The sequence below is a fragment of the Stegodyphus dumicola genome, chromosome 9 (assembly GCF_044657685.1).
Source record: "Stegodyphus dumicola isolate Sdum_Otavi_A_Nest chromosome 9, ASM4465768v1".
In the NCBI taxonomy this organism is placed as follows: Eukaryota; Metazoa; Arthropoda; class Arachnida; order Araneae; family Eresidae; genus Stegodyphus; species Stegodyphus dumicola.
The window spans coordinates 189,058,393-189,077,655 of record NC_140776.1 but is presented as its reverse complement, the minus strand read 5'-3'; positions in this window follow the sequence as shown (position 1 = coordinate 189,077,655).

The window sequence follows — 19,263 nt, the reverse complement described above, 5'->3', positions numbered from 1 at the left end:
TTAACATACTGAAAATTTAAAAATAACAAATATTTTCTTACGATAAAATATATTATTTTATTTCTTCAGTACACGTTTTCAGACGATTCTTTTTTCATACCTCGTGTTAATTATTTTTTCTCAAACGTTACAAGTATAAAAAATTATCTTTTTTTAATTCATGAAATAAATTTAAATAACAATTATAAGCACAAATTTGTGATCTGGTTCCTTTGAATTCTGATCTTTAAAAAGTAGACATGCTGATATTTTCCACCAAGGTAACAAACATTCTTAAAGAAGAATTTACAACAAAAAAAAAGTAAGTAAAAGCATTTATTTATTGTCCGATATTTTACTTTCGTAGAAGAACAACTTGTGTAAAAGCTCATGCTGCTAATTCAAATGAAACTTACTGAAAACTCATCATGGATAATTAATAAATTACATTTTCTTAATTTTTAAGCAGCGAGTAAAATTAATTCCTACAATTAATTTCTTAAAAACGTAAATTTGAAACTGAGATGCATTTTAATAAATTTTATTGGTTTATTCTTACCTCACCTCTGAAATGGTCAATATACTCATGAGCTAAGTAATTCTGTGATTTGCAAATTAGTGAATTATTTTTTGACGTCAAAAGAAACATCAGTGTCAAATATAAAATTAGGTAAAAATTCCAAATTTAAGTTAGCTTTGGTTTTATAATAAACTCTATCCATTTCTAGGAAGAGAGGCAAAAGGGTCTTTCATTTTCCGTACGAAAAAAAAAAAAGATCCCCAGCACAATGAAAACTACCTTCCTTTGAAAGAAAAATATAAACAAATAAAAATAAATAAATAAATGAAAAATAAAAAGTTTGAAATTATATTCGACAGAATATTAAGGCTCGCCCAAAACGGTTTGCTAAGGTTTTCAGGTTCGCAGTCTGCTGTTGCACTCCCTCCTACTAACCCCCTTTTTTTATCTTTTTAGCTCTATGATTAAGCATTATTTTCTTCGCACTTACACCTTATACAATTCAATCAGAAAATTACAAAACTTTCAAAAGCAGCACACCAGTATACGTTTAAGAATTCCCGATCCAGGGTTGTCTGCTCTCGTACATTCCTGTGAAAATGGGGCTGAGCAGTTGCAAAATGTGCTATGAAGTATACTATAGGATAGTATGCTATGAAGGGTAACGCAAATGGCTGCAGATGTCATCAACAAACCGTTTAAAATTGCCTATGCAGGATGCATGTTAAGTTGTCTATTCCCATATGTGCTATATAAGCAATAACCACAAATGCATAGTATATGTAACAATAAGCCCAGTATACAAGAGACAACAACTAATAGTGACTCAGGTGTATTGCGTGCACCTCGCAAACTACGATCAATGCACCATGCATACTACAGAATCCAACCATGAGTGATACACCCTGTACACTCATCAAACCATACAACAGTGTACTCAAGAGATCATAAGAACTGTGCACTTTATAAACTACATAAGCCTCACATGAACTGTGAAAACGATTTTTCCTATAACTATATGTACTCTCTGTATAACTAAGAACTGTTTGCCTTGCAAATTCTATGAACTTAATACTATTCGAATATCTTTACAAACCAAATGAACTGTGTACCTTAAAAACTCTGTGAATCGCCTAAAAACTCATAAGGTTACAATGCCTAATATATAAAATGCATGGTAAATGTTAAATTTAAGATGTTACATGTCAAATTTATGTATAATCAATGCATGTATGTGCCACATTTTAATGTTTCAATAAATGCCGAAGCGGGGTTCCTCTGGATAGTTAGTGTACAGGGTCAATACCATTTATGTGATGTAATGGTGCCCCTTACACTTTTTTCCTGTCCTGTCCTGTCCAGTACATGACGTGCTGTCGTAAGACACATCACACCAAGAGTAATGGCCACTGTCAAACTAAGGCTGATTGGGCCTTGGTTCCTCCACACGCGGAGGTGATCGTCATCTGCTCCAAGACTGAATGGAGATTCATCGCTGAGCTCTACGCTTAATACTACACAACGATGCCAGTCGGTTGGCAGTACGATGATCAGTTACGAAAACCACTCCAGACGACTCTGTCCGTATTCTGAAGATAAAGGCAGACGTCTTCAATGCCGCTGTGAGCGTAAATCCACCTCAAGCAAGCGCCATGAGATGACGGAAGGTACCACGGGTGGATAGCTGTAGCACGTTAAATAGCGGACAATTACACCGTTTGGGCATGTGACACAATCTTCTGATCTTTCCTCGTTTCCGTGAGCATTTGTTTTCTAGCGCCTTCCGCCGATGAGCGTCTTGCTGCTTCACGAAAATCTAAAATGCGGCCACGTTCGAAGTTGTGCAACTGTCTATCAAATTTTCAACAACGTCTTAACGGCATTATTGATTGTGTTTCCAGGAAACTGCAACACCAAGAAGGAGAAAAGATTAAACCGTCACTGTACTATGCAAGTTGCGCAACAGAAACAGGCGCTGCGTTCGAAGTTAACAATCATTGCACTGATCATGGATTAGTCATTATTAATCAAGTTATCAATCATCTGATTTGCATACTCGGTATAAAATTTTGAGATAATCAGATCATTTTTTAAATTGCTTTCCTCTCAAGAGAGTATATAATAAAAACAAAGACGATCCAATTTTGCAACAAGTAATATTCTATTTAGGAATTCAAAGGAACTTTACTATCTTATTTTAAATGCGACTAACCATTAATCAACTCGCTGCTGGTCGATTCGCGTAATTTATATTATAGTTTATAGTGAGATAATAAACAATCCAGAGAAAAATAAATACGAATAACATTATAGTATTGCTGCTTGTAACTAATAATCGAAAATAATATGGCATTACTAAGTATACTGCCACAAGACTGAATTAAAATAATAGCAGTATCTGTTTAAAATCGTAATTATAAATGTTAATGTGGCATTCATGGTAGTTAATGATTAATTATATTGGAAGTGAATGTATTATATGTTCGTAGCAATAACATTTACAATTTTGAGAAGGGCTTCTTCTAAAGATTTTAACTTAAATCGTTATCACACAGAAATATTTTGACTTCTTTAAAAATCTCTTTAAATGCAAAGTTAAATGGGTTGAGAAATACCATTATAATTCTAACATATGCTAATTACGTATTAAAATATAAAATAATGAAAGCTCATCTTGCATTTCTCCTGCTTCAAAATAACCTAACGTATCTACAAATTATATATTTTAATTGAACAAATACTATAGTACATCGGTATACGTCCCTGCTTGGATGCGAAACGTTTTTGATTTTTTAGAGTACGACTCGAGGTTGATGTTATGACCGACTGCACGCAGTACGCCTCGTTACCTCTTTCAAAACTGTGCTACGACTGGCCATGATCATCAGTATGCCTGTTGCTATTAATCAATAAACAATCCCAGCTATAACTCTGAATCTTCAAAAATTTTAGTGTATTTTCGAAGTGCGAATACGGTATGAGTATCCTGGATTTGACTCTCTCATACCGTATGCCGAGCACGATGTTGTGCACGACTGCGGAAAAGAAAGACAGCAGTGAATCGACTAACGCTGCGGAGGGCATAAAATCGATTACCAAAGAATAACCAGAGACATTACAACTTGGAACATGTTAAAAAATTGCTTTTGAGTTGGACAGCAAAATAACATTTGCGTACGGTCTCTTGTACAGTGCGTCTTTTGTATCATATATAGGTTTCATCCACTGCATTTGTAGTTGCATTAAAAATAATTTTAGTTGGTTATGGCAAATCATACTAGGAATATCGCCTAACGGGAGCGATGCCTTCGCAGAGGACTGTTGAAGGAAAACTGGCTCGTATACGAGTTACAAATGAGGAAAATGCTCATGCAGCCAGCCCGTTCATCTGGAATCGAGCCCAGGCTCGATGATTTTTTACAAGAAAGGATTATTTTCCCTTTATTTCTTACTGGTTAGTTTAGTTGATTATGGCAAAGCAAACTACAGCTATCTGCCTAAGGGACGCGTGGAGGACTTTCTACGGCAGACTGCACGTATACACCTCTTCGTGGAGGACTTTCTACGGCAGACTGCACGTATACACCTCTTCGTGGAGGACTTTCTACGGCAGACTGCACGTATACACCTTACACATGAGAAAAATTATGAAAACGCCCATACAGCCAGCCTTTTCGACCGGAATTGAAGCCAAGTTACTGTTTAGGAATTTTACCAATACAGTAATTTGGTGGGCCTTTTCATTTCTTACTGAGAAATTTTGTTTGCTATACCCCAAGGAGGAGTGGAGTAATGATGTATAACGGTTTAGAGGTACCACGGTAAACCAGCTGCCGAACCCAGATAGTAGTAAGATGACATTGGCTGCCGTACCAAAAGGCCCGGCATCGAATCTTGAAAAAGGCATAGATATTTGTAAATGTACACTGTTCGTGCGGCATGGGTGGTTCCCCCCCCCCATGTGCAACGTGTATACGAACCAGTTTTCCTTAGAAAGTCCTCCACGAAGGCATCCCTCCCTTTAATATGATTTGCTATATTAAACTAAACCATACCCCACATCTTTAAGCATGCTAGCAAATATCGTTTCACAATGCAGAAAGTAGATTCATAATTTTACAAATTTGAATTACAAAACTCGACATTAGCCAAGGGAAATTAAATATGGCATTGTTTTGTTAATTGATATTCCATTGTATAATAATTTGGAGATCGTATATTCCCACAGACTCAAACATCAATATTGCTAAATCCATACTTACAGAAAACGTTGCAAAGAGAACACAAACACGGGGGCACAATAAAATTTCATCTAGAAGCAGAATTTAAACCCACTAAAGATTCCCGCAGTCGCAGAATTTAATTACAGAAAACGTGATGTACATGATAAGCATTACACGTGTATATATATGGCATTTAAATGCATATATAGTGACGTATAAACTCGATATGTAACATATCGCATTTTAAGTATAACATGTATAATATCGCGGTATATGTATAATACGTTGTACGTGTAATGTGCATCATAACGTAAAACGCTTATGACGCGATATGTATAATGCACGTTTGAAAGCGTATATGCTCATACATATCGTGTTTAGATGAGTTCTCTATGTATATAATACGCATTCAAACATGCTGGGGATCAGTGAGACAAACTATTGATAAATTCGGCGCTGATCAATGACACAAACTATTGACAGTGTTTAAAGTGAAGAAGGTTGCATTCTCTAGGATTAAGATTTGTACGATGTACGTGAACATACGTAAATGATTAACGCATGGAAGTGTAAAGGGAAACTATTTGTTCTATTAAGTTCCCTCTCAAAGCGTTTAGGGAGAAAATTTAGAGCTCGTTTTGCGTTTCCACGTAGGGTAAAGCACTTTAAGGAGCTACAGTGGATTAAGAAAGCATTGGCAATATCCTATAATTGATCATATTAGGTAGCAAAGGAAATGCTTCACAATTTTAACTGGTCATAATAAACACAGGAGGTAATGAAACTTTCATTTTAATATGGCTTTTACACAAATTTTGCTATGTTGAGCTCACGTGTTTAGACTAGCAAGACACCCTGTTAGTATAAAGCCTGGAGTGCTACTTCAAAACTTTTAAAACGTTATTTGACTAATACTGTGATAAAATGGCTTCGAAGGAGTTGGATGTTAATGCTAAAAACATGATTATTCAGCTCCGAAATGAGGGTTTAACTTATCGTGCTATAGGAATGCAACTGAAAGTCTATTTACTTCTAAAAGTGTTGTAAAAATATTCAACGAGACAGGATCGACGGAAAATAAGATTAGAAGTGGACGGCCTCGAATATTTTCTGCAAGGGAAAACGGGCATTTTCAAAGAGGTTAGGAAAAACCTTCAAATAAGTGCATCCCAGTTAGCCAAAGCTTTTGCTAATACTTCGCGTAAAATGTTCAATGTGAAGACTCTACGGAATATTATACCTGAGGGGAGTTATTATGGAAGGGCAGCTAGAAAGAAACCTTTCATTTCAAAAATAAACAGGACAGAGAGATTATATTTTGCAAAATCCTAAGTTAATTTATCAGACGAGCTTTGGAACATGGTTATTTTCTCCTACGAATCGAAGTTTAACATTTTCGGGACTGATGGACAACAATATGTGAGGAGAAAGCCAAAATCCGAGCTGGAATTCAGCATGTAACTCCGACTGTGAAACATGGTGGAGAAAACGTCGTCGTTTGGGGCTGCATGGCAGCAAACGGACTTGGTAACCTATGCTTCATTGGTAATATTATGACACCATGTACACTTACATACTGAGCTATAACTTGAATTTCAGTGCTCAAAATCTTGGCTTAAGAACATCATTCGTACTTCAACAGGACAATGACGCTAAGGATACAGCGAACCTCACCCAGAAGTAGTTACTGTATAACCACCTCAATCCCTTGGCAAATATTTATTATTTATATGCACACGAGAGAAAACATGACAGTGCTCATACACCAGCCCGCCAAAACCCGATTCCAAATTGAACTACCAATATTCAGCTGTGCCTTCAAAGGTAAATTTTGAAGGTTAAAGTTAAGTATAAAATAAAGTTCAAGCTTCACATTTCCTCAACTAAAATGCTGATTTGAAATAAAATACCAAAAACATTTGCACTTAAATAGAATTTTGAATATTTGATAGTTACCGTTTCACATACTTGTCACGTTAAAGTACAGAACTTTGGCTTTAGTTTAAAACATTTGGGAGAAATAATTTTTTCCGTGATTTTCGCTCGCTTTATTACATGCTTCTCTGGAAGAATTATTCATGACACCTGCAAAGAAATATCAGCATCCTATTCTGAACCTTATCGTATGACCTAAAATTCCAACAATAAAGCATCATTCCCCTTAATTAGTTACAGTGGAGGGGAAAAATATTTAAACAATACTGATTTATGTCATAATTTCATTGCAAATGATGCAAATTAAATTTTTAAATAACTAGTTCATATTAGCTTATGTAATACATAAAAATTAACTATTAAGTAATCTTGTCACAACGCAGAAAAACGAAGTTACGTGAGTTTCCAAAGGAAACAATGCATTTGAACCACCACTGAAAAACCTGTCTTCAAATACTGAAAGTGAAAGAAAAGGAATGCAGTTTGTTTTAGAACGTTCTATTAGTCGAGAACGTTCTGATTTTACCATATAACTATTAAAAACATTTGAAGTTTTTTTATGCAAAATACATTTATCTGATTATTTTCTCAGTAAACTGATTACTTAATTTTATTTTGTGCATATTAGGGGGATTTTCGAGTTACTTATATATTGTGATTTTAAGAAGAATGCCGACTAAATATTTTTTGAACAGATTAGACTTAATGCATTACTGAATTATGAGAAAGCTTATTTGAATTCCATCTAGAGTTTGGTGTGATTTGGTTCATTTGATTATGGCAAAGCATGTTAGGGGTATCTGCCTAAGAAGATGGATGCCTTCATGGAGGACTTTCTAACGGAAACTTGCTCCTATCCATGTAACACTTGGGGAAAGCAACGAAAATGCCCATGCGTCTTACCAAATTCTAAAAATTTTGCCGCACCGGAATTCTGATACTCAGTGTTTTTTCTACATTCTAGAAAGTTCCCCATCCCTAAATTTGGATGTTTCTCTAAATTCAAAATTTTTGCCTTTCCTAAGTACACCACAATGGATTGCATCGCCTCTGGCGCCGGGCTTTAAATAAAAATCGTTGCAACTTGAAACAGAAGGAAGGCGTACGGAATTGCTCATTAAAACTGAAGAATTATTAGGCTCATCAACTCCAGAGTTTGGCACATTCTGAAAATTTGGTGACTTCTGATAAGGCGGTTGCGTTAATACCTAATTAATTCTTCATCCTGTGTCATCACTAATAATTGTTAGTTCCGAGAAGGATTGGATTATTTAAATCATAGCAAAGCACTCAAAGGTTATCTATTTAGTAGAAAAGATGCCTTCGTGGAGGATGTTCTAACAAAAAATGGCTCATATCCATATTACACATGGGGAAACCAAGGAAACTCTCAACCAAACTGAAGTTTTTTAGTATATGAACCCAGGTCACTCTACCACTTGGAGGATTGGTGTATTGAGAATACGGCAAGCACACTACGGCTATCTGCCTAACGGAAGGGATGCCTTCGTGGAGGATGTTCTAAGGGAAACTGGCTCGTATACACTTTACGCATGGGGAAACTCACGAAAACGCCCAAGCAGCCAGCCCGTTCATGGGATTCAAACCTCGGACCAAACTACCAGTGTTCAACGATTTTACCGCTCGGCCGCTGGTGGGCACTACTTGGAGGAACTCCAGTAAGAGGATATCAGAGGGGTATGCTAGAATTAAGATGTCCATTCAAAGAGTGCAACGATTTAATGAAATTTTATATCAAATAATATTTAATATTAAATCCATCGGTTTCGTTGACGCACATCTTCTGCGAATTTTTACGAAAGAGCTCTTATTAAATTGGTACTTTTATGTTATAGCAGTCCCCATCCATACTTGGCGATTTTAGATATGCGCCTATATCTCAGCTATATTTTCGCAAAACTCGTGAAAGCAAATGTAAAAATACAATATACAGGGTTAGCATAAATTATTCATTCATTTAGAAAAGGCTATATTTTCAAAAGTATTACGGATATGCACAGGAAAAATATATAAAATGAACCACAAACTCACCAAGTATTTTTCACTCTATCACCAAGTTTACCAGATAAGTGGAACGTTACTTCATCGCTGAATATCATCTTGGTGGCAAAATCTTTGTCCTCCAGTACTGGTGCAAAAATCTGGTTGACGGGTTTAATCCTCCGGCTTTAATTATTGCAGGAACTGCGCATGGTACGGTTTGAAATGCAACTGTCATTTCCTAAATCTTTTAACTATTCTTATTACTAGACGCTAAGCGGTCAGCCTTCGTCTGGCTTTTCAATGTACCGGAAAACAAATGTCCAGTATCCAAGAGAAACATTAAATTTAAAAACTGCACAGAATTATCGCTCTCATTTTTCCGAGTGACAACAGTGGTATATCGGCAACAATGGCTGTATGCCATTGTTAAAATTTTTAAAAAATTTGAGGCTTCGAGGTGCACTGGCTCTTGTCTAGATGGACCTATGGACCAAATTTCGGAGCCCTGGGTTTATTAGTTTACGAACGAAACACAGAGAGAGAGAGACAGACTCATCCTTTTATTATATATTGAGATTATTATCGCATGCAACTATTCCAGTCTCAACTGCAGCACTTTCACTCAAATTAAGCTATTGATTACACCATTTCATGGACGTCAACTCGTCTGCCCTAGAATACATATATATAATAGCAATGACGAACGATATTCTGGAACTGCTGAGCCAAAGTCCGACACAAAGACCCTTCTTCCTGCAGTTTTTAATATTGCACCTACAAATGGTTTCGTTGTTAACATGAAGTTTCATGTTGTGGCTATTTTCGCAAACTTGTTTGTCAGGCAAAAGACCTCTTTCTTGAAAAAACGATAGGGCATCTACCTCATTACTTGGTAAATTAAAGCTTGTTAACGTCATATTCACAAAAAAAAAAAAAAAATGAAAGGTTTCAGATTTTAAATTACGTCCAAAGGGGCGTTTTTTAAAGTTTTGTGTATCACCTTTATTTATTAAATATCATGTTCTACGTACTCAAACTATAAAATTCAGTTCAACCGCAATATCGCAAATTAATTTTAAAATGAGTATATCTTTACAATTTCCAATATACAGTCTCGTGCGCTGGTGATAATTTTTTTTTTCGTACAGTGTTGCCATTACTTGCTTAGTTTAATCGCTTAGTTTTTTAATCCAAAATTCGTTGAAGTGTTACAACATACGAAATCGATAATGAAACAAATTTCAAATTCAAATTAGGAAAATGAGTATATCTTTACAATTTCCGATATACAGTCTCGCGCACTAGAGATAATTTTTTTTTTCATACGGTGTTGCCATTACTTGCTTAGTTTAATCCAAAATTCGTTGAAGTGTTACAACATACGAAATCGATAATGAAACAAATTTCAAATTCAAATTAGGGTTTCCACATTCTGCGGAAGATTACGTTATTCAAATTTCGATGGCTTTTACCGTTGTTTTATCACAATGCGAGAAACATGCATACATTTAGGCGGATTCTTCAATATTTAATTTCTTTAAATATAAGACAGTGCGATAACATATGGTGCGAACGATTTGAAAAGTGATACAGCCTTTTAAAAGTTTCGACACAAATTGCCAAAACGAAATTAATAGTCCTTTAGGGCGAACTGCCCCTTTGGACTTATAAAAAAAAGGGGAATATATTTTTAAATAAATAATGCGAACTCGAGAACCTGAACAAAAATGAATAATATAAGAAAACGCAGTGACATCAGAAATGCAGCAATACTTCTGTACAATACTATACTAATATACGATCACGGTGACAAGGTACAAAAATACGCAACCAGATTATGGCGAGATATCTCGGTTGATTGCCGACTCAATACCAGCGGTTGCTACAGCAAAAAAGGGTACTTACCTACTATGACGACTACTTGGCAACATCTGCCGATAAAAATTAGTTCAGTTCAGTTATCTGATTTAGACAGCATTTAGCTTTAACTGCCTGTCATGGTATTGCCCTAAGGCTTGGAAAAATGAGAATAAGGCGGTAACCGCCGCGCCTCTATAGGCGGAGCTAGAATAGTACATGAGTACACAATGAAATTTAGAAGTACATCTGGGAAAACTGTTAGAGCTGGCAACAAAATATGAAAATATATTAAGTTATGTAGTAAGCTAGTCATGAACAATCATAATTAAATCACTAATACTTTGAATTTCATAAATTAAATCAAAAGGCACTTACAGGCTGAATTGCAATGAGTTCTACCCAGTGGGTGTGGCTTGAAACGTCGTAGGTCGGCGGCAGTTACGACAGGAGTCACCCTCCCGTAAACTGACCTCGGCCAATGCTTCTTGAAAGTTCACATTCCGGTGGAAAAAGAAAACAGTACTTGCAGGTAAGCACAGTCAAATTATAAAGTGAAAATGAAGAATTCACACTTGAAGACACACAATACTTGTAAAGCATAGTAAATTAAATGTATACACAATGAAACAGCAAAAGAACACTTGATGAACCAAGAACACAGTGGTTTTAGTCTTGTACTCTGTAGCTGTTCTCAAAACGCGAAGTGGTGAATTTCTGTATATACACAATATGTACATAAAAGCAGATACCTATGAGCTAAGCTATTACCTATGTGGGTGTCGCAAAGTCAATCATAAGTAGTAGAAAACAAATTGAACTTGAAAAATATAAAAAGCTACCAAAGAGCAATGCCATTATCCATTAGGATGTCGCAATGTTCATTTGAGGTAGTTGAAAATACGAAGAATAAGTGAGCTTTAATCCAAAGTCCGATGCTGCGGGATATTATACAATCTCATGTAATATAATTTTTTATATACACTATTCACAATTCACCACTTCACATAATGGAAGGTGCTTTGCAGCACATTCCAGGATAGAATCATAATTAATTAGCTCCCTTATATGGTCATATCTTGAGTTAGCTATTTTTTGAAAGAAACTGTGGCTTGTAGTGAGTATCTCATCAGGAATGGGCCGGATCTTCAATTCTTTATGAATCTGTAAGTTTCTGACAAACCACGGCGCATTGATGATATCGCGTAGAATTTTATTTTGAAAAATTTGTAGTCTTCTTCTGTAGGTTTTATAAACGGTGGCCCAAACAGGGATAGCGTACAGAAGTATCGGGCGAATAAGTATTACCCAGTAGAGCGGTGTTTGCAACACCAGGGTGCCTAGGCCAGAGGCCTTACCCCTTGTAGAATATGTCTGGTTCCATTTAATATTATATTTACAGTTAACCATTCAATATAAGTAATTACCAATATATATATATATTTTTTATATAAATTTTTAGGTCTTTAGAGGGTAAATTGCTGTTATGGTGGAAGCCCAGGAAAGCTGTCGAGCCGTGACTACAAAGTTACATGGTAAGTGAGTAAGTCAATAATCTGGATCCATTAAGTACATGATACATGATTCAAAAAATATATGAGCAATAATTAATGAAACATTAGAAGATAATAAAAATAAGAACATACATGACATCAGAGGCAGGTAAAAGGGTGAGAAAGAGTATACACAAAGCAGGAATAAATTACATAATGTACACATTGAGCTGAGCAAGGGGACGATCAATATTCGCAAGATCGTTATAATCATATTCACAGATTTTGATGCAGGGATTGTCAATAATTTGCTGCCTACTGTGAAATCTTTTGGCCAGCCTGTAGTAGAATGATCTGAGCTGCATCATGCCCAGCTCTTCATGTATTCTATTATTCCTGATATACCATTCTGCGTTGGTAATTTGCCTTAGAACAATATTCTGACAAGCCTGCAGCCTGCCTCTGTTAGTTTTGCGTGTGTGGGCCCAGATAAGGCTGGCATAACAGAGTAATGGTCTGAGAATGGACTTGTAAATAAGTAACTTGTTGTCTATAGATTACACTCTGTTCCGAGCAATTAAGGGGTTGAGTTGCGCTTTACGAACCCGGAACCTTTGGATAATAGAAGTAATGTGTGGGGACCATGTGAGAGTATTGTTGAGGATCACCCCAAGATATAGGACTTGCTTGGCCCAGGGAATGGTGGTACCAAAGAACTGGAGATTTTTCTTGATCTTGGTTTTCCTAGTGAACAGGATGGCCTTGGTTTTGTCGACATTAACTGCAATCTTCCACTGGGTGAGCCAGGTCTCTAGTGCATGGATGTGATTCTGTAGTCGTTGTATTGCTGGACCAATAAATGCACTTTGTGCCAGGATCGCAGTGTCGTCCGCATACATAGCTAATGTTGTGTCATGTGTGGTGGGAATGTCGTTCACGTAAATGTTAAAATATGTAGGTCCAAGCAAGGACCCCTGAGGGACCCCTGCATGGATGGGGTGGAAAGTTGAGTTTGTGCCTGCTACATGAACGACAAAGTATCTACCTGTTAGGTAGGAATTGGTGATGTTAATGATGTATTCTGGGAAACCCAGAACATGTAACTTGTATGTGAGTGCTTCCAACCAGACTCTATCAAAAGCCTTTGCTATATCAAGAAAAATTCCACCAGTGATCCTCTTGTTAGCCATTCCTTCAGCGATGGTCTCAACAACCCTGTAGAGCTGATTTGCCGTGGAGAGTTGCTTCCTGAAGCCGAACTGATGGGGAATCAGAATGTTGTTGTCCTCCAGGTGTGCGTTGATTCTTTTGAGCAGGACTGCTTCGAACACTTTGCTGATGGACGAAAGCAAGCTTATAGGCCTGTATGATTCTGGTTTGTTTGGTGGTTTTTTAGGCTTTAGTATAGGGACTATTTTAGCCTTTTTCCAACACTCAGGAAAGTATTGCCATTCCAGGATGATGTTACAGATCTTGGTGAGAATGAAGATGACTTTGACTGGCAGCTTCTTAAGCATGATGTTTGTGATGTTATCAATGCCAGGGCTCTTCCTGTTTTTGAGTTTCTTGATAATAGCTAGGACTTCTGAAGGTAAGGTTGGAATAATGTTGTCAGTGCGTGGGCTTATAGAGAAAGTGGAATGAAAGTATTGAACAGTGCTTTCAGTGGTGGAGTCATGAATGTTGTTAGTGCGAAACTGAGATTCCAGCTGCGCTAAAAGTTCTGCTTTCTCAATTTCGGTGTAATGGATCCCTTGAGGACCTTTAAGGGGCGGAATGTTGTTGTGGCATTTCGTATACCTTTTGATGGCTCTCCATAGCGAGTTATCGTCTGTGGAGAGGTTTTGAAGGTACCTGGTCCAGCTGAGTTGTGCCTGTGTATTGAGTAGAGATCTGACCTCTCCGCAGAGTCTGTTGAATCTTTGTTTGTCCTCTCGGTTGCGGGACCTCTGGAACTGACGTCTGGCAGCGTTGCGTTGTCTGATGAGTAGTCTGAGCTCTTGGCTTCTGTAAGTGCGCCCCTTCGGCACAGGCTTTCTGGCTGCAGAGTAAGCATGAGTGATATCATCGGTAAAAATCTTGATTAAACTATCAATGTCATCCCTCGATTGTACTGTGGGGGTTGTGTAGTGCATGTTGTTTAGAGTTTTGGCGAAGGCTCGCCAGTCCGTGCGAAAGACTTGTGTCTGGTGGAGTATAGCTGCTGACGTTCAGAATCAGTCTGACCGGATTGTGATCAGAAGAGAGTTCGTGGAGCACAGAAATATCCAGCGGAACGCTGGTATTTTTGAGCAGGAAGAAATCCAAGATTCCAGTAGAACGGGCAGTATACCGTGTTGGTGTTTTGGGAGCTGCTATGTGTAGATTCGCCGATTTGGCCAAATTGAAAACTACATGTCCTATGTCATTTGAATTATAGCAGTTCCATGCGCGATGTCTAGCGTTAAGGTCTCCACCAATAATAACATGTGTGCCAAGTGAGAGTAAAACCTGCAAGTCCATGTGGACAAGTTGAGGGTTACGTGTGGGTGGAATGTATGTGGAGACAAAAATGTATGTTATATTATTGCTTGTTATGAGTGAGGTGGCTGAGGCCTCAAAAGCTGAAAGCCGTGGAATTGGAACAGGGTTGTGAGGAATGCAGCGTTTAATAAGAAGTGCTGTGCCCCCGCCATGAGGGTTCTGATCTGTAGCTGGTCTGTTATATCTGTGTACAGCATAATTCTGCACAAAGATAGGTGATGAAGGGCCAAGGCGGTGTTCCTGTAGGAAGAAGACATCGGGGTCGTACTTATTTACAAAATCCCGAAGTACATGAATTTTACGGGATAGTCCATTCGCATTCCATGTAAAAATATGTACACAATCATTCATCAAGTTATTCATTATTTACATTATTAGAGCCAAATATGTCCTCACAAATGTTAAAGACAACAAATAGCTTGTCAATGGCATTATTAGCTGCTTGTAACTCTGGCAGCCTGGCACTAATTTTACTAATAACATTGCCTACTGAGAGGCCTTTAAAAACACAGCTTAATTCTTTCAATAACTTAAAAATTCCATAATGGCACTAAAGCCTCCCTCAGCAGAGGGGTTACAATTTTTAGCAATATCAACATGAGATTGTACATTTTCATTTTTACGAGGCTTAGTAGATGGCTTATTTACAACATTTTCAGAATTATCAAAAATAACATTTTTAACTGCCGCAGCAAAGGTACGACCATTAGACACATGAGAATTTTGAACATTGGTTTCGCTCTGCTTGGGAGCGCTTAGGGTATCAGAACCAACTTTGGCACCTGCATTTTTGTTTTTAATAGTGTTGTTGACGGGGAACTTAGAGCACCCCCTATAATTAGCAGTATGCCCTGTTTGTAAGCAGTTACAGCATTTAACAATATCAAGCCTTTTGGCAGAGCATTCGGCAGATTTGTGTGGCCCAGCACACTTTACACTTCTTGGTTTAAATTTGCAGTTATCTGAAGAATGATGGAAGTGTTGGCAGTTGTGACACTGCACAACACTTCTGTTTGATTGGTAAGCAGTCACTTTAACATAAAATCCCAGGAGCTTGACAATGTCATACACCTGCTCAACACCAGGTACATTGTTAATTTGGGCCTGATAGAGTGGCATAGGAATTCTGGTTTTTATTCTGTGCATTTGAGCGACTCGTCGAACCTTGAATCCTTGGTCTTGCAGCGCTTCGCTTATCTCTTCCACTGGGCAGTAGATTGGCAACCCTCTGATTACCACCTTGATCGGTCTGTCATGCTTTGTGAGTATAACATAGTGATCCACTTTTTTAGAGTCCAGGTAGCTCGTAACAATTCTGTGGTCATTTTCTGTAGCCGGGAAGATTTTCAGGAATTCTCCACTGACTTTGCCTACAAAGTCAGCTTTGCTGTCAGTTTTTAATATCTTAATGAAGTCGCTGAATTTTATATCAGGCTTAACCATGATAGGCCGAATTTTTGGCGATAGAGCTGGTGGTATGACACTGTCAGAACCCTGTTGCGTGTCCATTTCAATAATTTCAACTTCATTTTCATTACAATTATTTGGTACATTTTCATTAGCATCATTATTTGCACAAGACAGTTTTCAAATTTATTGGCCAAAGGGAGATCAATATTGTTTTTAACTAATTTAACAGGGCGGGAGGTATTCTTCGAGAGAATCCCTAGTATCATTTATTGATCTTTTAACTCGTTTGACCGAGTTTTTTCTAGCCTTGGGCTTAAGTTTGTTATCATTGTTAGTAGTATTATAAGCATCAATAACATTACACATATTCAAAACATCAGATAAATTACGATTCCTATTAATTACATTTTCCTTAAATCGATTAACAAAACCAGGATCCAGACTACTAAAGAACTGGCACTTACCTATGCATGCAGAAATAAGTCCTTCGGCAATCGCTCTGGTCTTTCTGTAGTTTTCTTCCACAATCTGTTTCTGGGTATCATCCGTCATAATCCTTAGGCTGTTTGCACAATATCGACCTTGTGAGTTAATATCCGCTTTGATTTTGTCACGAAATTGCACACAGGCGATGTAATCTCTAGGTCCGAAATCCTCTTTATGAAGAATGTCACACCAGTTTCCACCTAATACCGAGTTACCGTAATCGATGTAATCCTCAGAGAAATTAACAATTTGCCGAGCAGCCTTTTCCATAATTTTCACACAATTATCACCTTCACTCATGATGAGTGAACAGAATTTCACAAATCACACGTTGTAGATTCGCAAAACACACTGAAAAACTTGTAATCACATGGCGATCACAGTAATCCAGGCACGAAAAAAGCACGAGTAGCCAAGCCGCCAGACGCCGCCGCAGCCCGGGCGAATAAGTGTAATATATATTTTCTTTTTAATTCTCACATTTAACTTGGATTTTCTGCCAATCAAGGGTTGAAGAGCAATTTTTGCGACAGTCGCTTTTCTGAGTGCATATTCGGAATGTTCTTTAAAGAGCAATTGTGAATCAAAATAGATACCTAAATATTTAGTGCTGTTAACCACAGGAACTTCTTGATTATTAATTTTAATGTTCACTTCAACTGGGGTGAATTTTCGATGTCGGCGAAAAAGTAGAATGTTGCTTTTAGAGGGATTAATGCTGACTCTCCATGATTTAAGGTAATACACAACGTGATTCACTGCAATTTCAAGCTTATCAACAGCAAGTTGTGGTTTCATTGATCTGGTCAATATCGCTGTATCATCAGCAAACTTAACTATTTTTGAATTAAGTGGGACGGGCATGTCATTTGTATAAATGCAAAAAAGACTGGGTCCAAGAACACTTCCTTGTGGAATTCCGCTTTTGATATATTTATTCGTAGAATAAGTGTTGTTAATTTTTACTTGAAAGGTACGGTTTCTCAGATAACTTTTTAGAAGTTTAATGAAGTTAATTGGCAGATGAGCAAGGTGTAGCTTGTAAATTAAACCATCATGCCACACCTTGTCAAATGCTTTTTCTAAATCCAAAAAACAACTTGCAATTGTATTCTTTTTAACGAATGAATCAGCGATATACTCTGTTACATTAAGCAGTTGATGAACAGTACTGTGTCCAGTTCTGAAGCCGAATTGTTCACTATTTATGGTATTTTTATCTTGAAGGTGCTTTGTAAGTCTTGTTTGTATGACCCTTTCGAAAACTTTGCCCAGCCCAGGAAGCAGACTAATTGGACGATATGAGTTAAGCTCTCTTGGATTTTTCCCCGGTTTAAGGAAAGTAACAATATTTGCATGTCTCCACTGCTGTGGAAAATAGTTTAACCTGAGACACGCATTTATGATATTAGTAGTTAGAACAATGTAGCTTTTGGGCAGAATATTTAGGATTTTATTTGAAATCCCGTCGGAACCCGGAGCTTTTCTGACTTTTAGATTTTTGATGATGTTTCATTAGGTGAGGTGGGATTAATATGCTCATTAGCAATGCGGTCCGGGAGGTGAATATTAAAATTATAAACATCCTCTTCTATTTCCTCAATGTAATAATTGTTGTTAGTAAAAGTATTTTCCAGATGGGGAGCAAGAGCTTCTGCAATATCTTTTTCAGAGTAGGCGATGCCATAATTAGTGTTAATAGAACCAATATTATAGTCTTGATTTTTACGGAGTGTTTTTGCAATTTTCCAGACAGTTCCTGGGTTAAAGTCCATGGAATCGAGGAGATCATCCCAAGAATTTGACCTATATTCAGAAATAGCTTCTTTAATTTCACGGATTTTTCTATTTAATTGGTTTTTAATAGTAGGATCAGCCGTCCTTCTCCATTGCTAGGCAGTCCTATTTTTGTCTTTGATTTTATCAATTAAGTAGTCAGGTAATTTGGGCTTCTGATATTCTTTAAAAGTAGTAGAATTGATAATAGCAGTGTTAATTCTTCTGTTGATTTTAGTGATTTGTTCTTCGATGTGTGAAATATCAGCTAAAACCGGATGTGCAGGTAGTGTTTCAAGAATTTCCTTAAATTTAGTCCAGTTAGTGATGCTTTTGAGAGGAAGTGACCTTTCATATCCATAAAATGTGAAATTGACTGGAAGGTGATCTGAACTCAGTTCATTATTGACTTTAAGATATGGAATTTGAAGAATATTTTTCGTAATGACAATGTCAAGAACATCAGCTGTACCTGTATGGTGGTGTGGTGTGGTGTATTTAATTATGGCAAAGCACACTAGGGCTATCTGCCTAAGGGGAGGGATGCCTTTCGTGGAGGACTTTCTAAGGGAAACTGGCTCGTATACACGTTACACATGGGGAAAACCACGAAAACGCCCATGCAGCCAGCCCGTTCGCGGGATTCGAACCTCGGACCGAACTACCAGTGTTCAGCGACTTTACCGCTCGGCCGCTGGTGGGCCCTGTATGGTGGTAACAGGTAGGGTGAGTAGGGCCATAAATTCTGAGATCGTTATTTAGTGCGAAACTATAGAGTATGTTACCATTAGTGTTCCTGATTCTTGAGTTCCATGAATTATGTTTGGCATTAAGGTCGCCGGCTATGACAACCGGAAAAGCGATGTTGCTAAAGCTGATGAGATCGTGACCACTGATGGTGTTCCTTGGTGGATTGTAGGCAGAGATAAAAACCACTGGTTCGTTGGTACGAGAGTGCACAATGATAGCTGTGTGTTCGATGCTGGTATTGCCGCTGAGGCTAAATGGAGTGGAGCGAAGATAATTTTTAACAAGAATCAAAGTCCCGCCTCCTCTA